Raw genomic sequence first — 6,000 nt, forward strand, 5'->3', positions numbered from 1 at the left:
ACATAAATAAACTATATCTACTATATAATATTTATCTACTCATATTTTATATCTAAATCTCTGAATTCTTTAAAAATAAATAATTATTATTTGTGAATTCAGATATTTTATAATATTTTATAATGATAAAATTAAAATAAAAATAAAATTATAAATATAAAGAATTATTATTTACGAATTCATATATTTTTTGAAAGAGAGTTAATGAGAGAAAATAAGATTGAAAATATAATAAAATAATTGAGATTGAAAGATTAAAAGATTTATAAATAAAAGTGCAAATGAAGGAAAATAAGATGAATTTATCTAAAAAAATAAATTAATTAAAAAATATAAAAAAAATTAAGCAGAGGCCAACGGCTTCTGCCATTTCTGCCTCTGCCTTGGCAGAAGCTTTGCTTCTCCAAGGCCTTCTCCAAGGCAAGGCTGAAGATAAAAAATATATATATGTTTTTTATTTTTTATATACATTATCAAATTGGGTTGGTCACCCTATAGACTTAATATTAAAGTCTTAAATCTGGTTCGATAGGCCCATGGGCCTAGCCCGGCATGCTATAATACTGGGCTAGGTCTTCTCATGCCAGACTTTTTTTTATGTTTCAGGTCCGGCCCAATTGACGTGTCTAGCTCTAACTTACATACATTACTGATAAGCAAAGTGGACTATTTATGGAGATCAGTATTTGAAGCATCATGCGTGCAAGCTAATCTATCAAGTTTATGAATATATGTTGATATTGTTAAATGAAATATATGATTTCGATTTGATTTTGATTTATCGTATTTTAGTTTTTCTTACATTATTATGTTTATTTCATTTTCATAATATTAGTATTTCATTTCGGAGTGTATTATATTATAATATTATATATTGTATAACTTTTCATTAATAATAATGTTTTTAAAATTGGATTAGTGATCGAATCGATTGTCTCACTAGTTCATAGTTCGATCGGTTTGACCGATTCAATTAGAAAATCAACTGGTTCAACTTATTATCAAATTATAATGAATAGATTTTACTTAAAAATTTGTAAAAAATAAAATCAATCAAGATACTCACACCTATGAAGATTAGAGTACATCTTTTTTAAAAAGTAACAATTATTCTTTTGATTTTAATGAAACAATTAAAATAAAAAAAGTCTCAATCTCATGATACAAAAAACATAATTTTATAAATTATTGTCAATAGAAAACATTTTAATAGATATGAAATATTTTTTTTTTGAACTTATTTTTTTTTTACAAACATTTGAAAGTTCATTTAATCTAATAAAAAATAATCAAATTACTCGAAAATAATTAAAATTTCAAAAAAATTCAAAATTTTGGTCAAACCTAATTTTTGACTGATTCATTCGGTCAAACCCGATTTTTGATTGCTTCAATGAAAAAAACCATTTCTTTATATTAACCGAACTAAACTTAGAGTCAGTTTCTGATTTAACCAATTAAATTGATCGGTTCGGTCCTGTTTTAAAATCATTAATCAATAATAATCATTCAATTCACAATTCTTTATGATATCAGAGTGTTTAATATCTATTTGTACCCTTTAATCTTGAAAACTGATTTTTTCTCCCAGCGCTAAATTTTCATTTTTTTTTAATTAATCCCTTGGAGATCTCGAGTTGTCACAGGCTCTAATCCTTTAACATTCACCGATTATGCATCTTATGTTATGCCTTTTTTTGGCTCACTTGACTTTTTTTCCTTTGAATCGATGTTATAGGACAACCCACCATTTTGTACCTTTCTCAACATCACCACACGGTGGATTTGCTCCAACACTTCCACCTTAACACTTATGCTCCTTATGCCACTCCTTATCTTCTCTAATATGTCGCAATTTGTCAATGATGAGCCATTTTTTAATGCCACACTTGATCGTAATATGGTTGATAGTCTTTAATATCTTAATCTTATTAGACTTGATATTACATTTGTTATGAATAAGATTGTACAGAGATTGTTAACTCTTATTCACTAGGACAAATGCGCTATCAAGTGTTTTTTTTATACATTAAGGGCACCCAATTTATTAACCTCACTTTTTATCGAGACTTTGACCTTCATCTTCTGGTTTATTTTGATATTGATAAAGTTGTCAATGTTTTTACTTGACGATTCATCATCAGTAATTATATTTTTATTGGTCGCAACCTAATCTCTTAAACTACCAAAAAACAAGTTGTTGTGTCCCAATCTAGTATTGAGTCTAAGAATCGTGCCCTTGTTCATATTGTTGTTGATGTTCGATGGTTTTGTTTGTATAAGTTTAACATTATTTTCCCCTAATGCTCGATAACAATCTGCTCGCTCTCCACACGATAACCAATCCTGTCTTGTATGCTCGTACTTGGTATAGTAATATTAATCTGCATTTCATTTATAAGTTGGTTGCTCGTGAGACTTTTTGTCTTCAACATGTTGGTATGGGCTCTTAACTTGCCAGTATTTTCACCAATGGGCTGTCTAGTGAGGACTTCCATTCCTTGTGTCTCTAATTATAACTTTGTGAACTTCTGCTACAATCATGGGAAGTGTTAAATGAACATATATTTTGATTTTATATATACACATGTTTTCTTATTTGATTGTTACTTATCATAGTTCGTTTGTTCCTTTCTAGTAGGATTAAGATTTCTTATTTGATTGTATTATATATTATCACATAATGATACATATAAATATATATATTTATATACTTAAAATAGATATATATATAGTTTTTCATTAATAAAATATAATTCTATTTACATACAGCCGTTACTGCAGCCGTTTCAGCCTTCTTAATCTTCGCATACAAACGAGTTTTTGAGCAAATTCTCTTCTTGCTGTAATGGGCATGAAAGCAGCAGGGATGACGTGCTGACTTCTCCATGCTATAGCTGTAACGTCTTCTAATTTGTCTGGTGTATTTGAATGAAATTTCTGGCTACTTAATTTTAATGTTAGTTTCGTCATCCATGATAAATTATTGGCGCATAACCCGGCAACGGACTATTGATTCACATTCGCGATCACAGCTTTGATGGTGGCAAAATCTGACTTGTTGGAAAAATCCATGCATGATTGAATAAGGATAAGTTGATACTTTGCCCTCTCTGCGGGGACTGGTAAAAGATTGGCTCCAGGATTTTAATGTACAGCCGACTTTAATGGTTTGATTCATGTAGGTTGATAGAATTTTCAATATCAATCATCTGGCGTCTCAAGGGTAAAATATATGAGAAAATTAGAAAAAAGGGTCCTAATAATGTTGACAAGGCCGAAGGACTTGTTCATTTATGAGGTATAGTATACTGAAAATCTAAAATATCATGTTTATATTTTAAAAAATTTAAATACTTATTTATGATGTTTAAAGTGGAAAGTGGACGCTACCAATGTTAGAGATGAAGACAAAAGTGAAAAAACCTTAGATTTTGAAGAAATATAATTTTTTAAAATTGAAAATTTTTTGAAAGAGATGAATTTATTAATTTTTAAAATATAAAGGGAGAAATTAAAAAATTATATATTTTTTTAATAATATTATTAAAATAAAAATTTTATTTAAAATTTTAATTAAAATTTTATAAATATTTAAATTTTAAAAAATTAGAGGTGACGTCTGGTTTTCGCCATCACTTAGGATGAGAACAAGTCCCCTATTGAAAGTAACAAAAATTTGAGCAGCATGTGATGAGCTAATTTATCAAAATAGGTTAGGTAGGACGTCATACAGATCAGAGACCTGACTGAGACCTCCATGTGAACTCCATTTTCTTTATTGAGAGAATAACATTTCCCACCCCAGGGTTGGCTAAAACCTTTTTCCACCTTTTAATAGCATAAATGGTACTTTCCCATCTAAAATCTATCACCGTTAACAAAAATTAATTGATACGAAGGCAAAAATGCCAATAACTGATAGATATTTCTTAGTTCGAGTGAATCATAGGTTCACCTCAAATTTGAACCCAATTTGATTTGTTTTTAAGTCAAAGCTTAAAAAAATAACATAACCCAAACCTGAAAACACCCACCTTATCAATTTTTCCCATTAATGCCAACACAGCTTAAGCTTAGATATACTAAAATAAAAGGGATATTGAAAAAAATATTTTTTTTGGGTTACGTATATAATTTTATCATATTTTTTATACACGTAACAAATGTACCATAAAAACTTTACAATTTATAAAATATCCTTATTATAACCAAAATTTGAATCCGTATAAAAATACTGTTTATCGTTTACTATATTATTTACAATAAATAATGTCAACCATTTATTGTTTATTATACTGTATCACATAGGGTCTTGGTATAAAATATTATTGTTCATCTCATAGTGTTCATCGCTATTGTTACTGTTTACAATAGGCATTTTTGCTGTTTATTATATATTATACTGTTTACAATAATATTTGTATAAAATATTATTGTTTATCTCATATTATTACTATTTATAATTAAAAAATTTTATCGTTTATGGTCTATTATACTATTTACAATAAAATAAAACCAATAATAGTTTAGATATTTAATTAACATTTAACAAAAGTATAGTAGAATTATATAAACATGACAAAAAAGGGTTTTAAATCTACTTAAACCCTAACTATTAAAGCGAAAATTTAAAGCCTTAAAATCCCAAATAAAAAACCTAAATTCAAAATAAGAATTTCCCAAAGGGATTTTAACTCAAACCTTAACAATTAAAATCCAAGAGTAAGGAAATATATAGACCTAACGAAATCCACCCAATACCAAACTTGTAGATCTCAAGACTGTTAGTTCACGACTACTAGAGATTTTGGTTGTAGCAAAAATTATTGCATCAATGGCTTGCGACAGCAATTTGTTTGCCATCCCCACATGTTGTCACAACTCCCAGCCCGACTTTAGTTTTGCGATCAACTTCTTTCTGGGATTTTTTTTTAATTTTTGATATTTTTTATCGTATTCAAATGGATAGATATGAGATCAATGGCCACCGCTAACATCAACAACCATCCTCAACCCAAAATCATTTCCGCCACCTGAAACCATAGCCACCACCCAAAATAAAATTCAATAGATCCCGCCTTGTTAATTCAAGGAACTGTAAAAACTTACAGAATTTAATTATGATCTTGTGACCCACCTGGTTTTTTTGGATTTTTTTTATTCATATTGATTTTGGATGTTCTTTGCACTGTATTTTGATTTGCCTGTTCTTTGATATGAAATTCCCAGAAAATCCTTGACTAGCTCCTCGAATACAATAGGATTTCAAGCTTGGCGAATCTCCCACTCTACTATTTGTATCGGAAAGGATACGAGATTTCTTTTTTAATTGAATCAGAGAAGTCTCATGACAGCTTTATTATTCTACCAAAAAAACTCACAGAAGGTATGGTTGTGTCCGACGATTCAGGAAATGGGCTATTTTTATTTTGATCGACGGTGACTGCAAATGGTCTTAGATGCGAGCAAGGCTGGAATTTTTTAGGACCTTAAAATGTTTAAGTCGCCGAGATAAATGGTGCTGATGCAAGTCAAAATCGGAGTCAAGCTCGGCGAATGTTGCTGGGGCAAAAACATAGAAGAAGGAGAGAGAAAATGAAAATAGAGGCTGACGATGATAAAAGGCAAAAAAATTAAGTAGGAGATAAGGATGGTGATATGAAAATAGTTGGGGACAATTTGAAAATTTCAATTGTCATGGTTCTTTCGTTAATAGGGTTAGATTTTTTGTGCGAAGGTGTTCTTGTTTGGCCAAACATTGGGTAGGCAAATGCCACTCACTCTTCTTTATTTTCTTTGTTTACACGAGTGATCGAAAAATTATCGGAATTTAGCTGGAAACAGCCATACAGCTTCCCGTATTTCAAGAGTCAAGATAGACAAAAAGTCCCAAGAATTAGAAAAAAAAAAAAAAGCTTCATCTTTTATCTTTCAGTACCCCCACAAATCCTCATTTAACTCCCAAAATCCTCCAGTCCACAGATGCAATAGACAATA

Source organism: Mangifera indica, chromosome 14, assembly GCF_011075055.1.
Source record: "Mangifera indica cultivar Alphonso chromosome 14, CATAS_Mindica_2.1, whole genome shotgun sequence".
Taxonomy (NCBI): domain Eukaryota; kingdom Viridiplantae; phylum Streptophyta; class Magnoliopsida; order Sapindales; family Anacardiaceae; genus Mangifera; species Mangifera indica.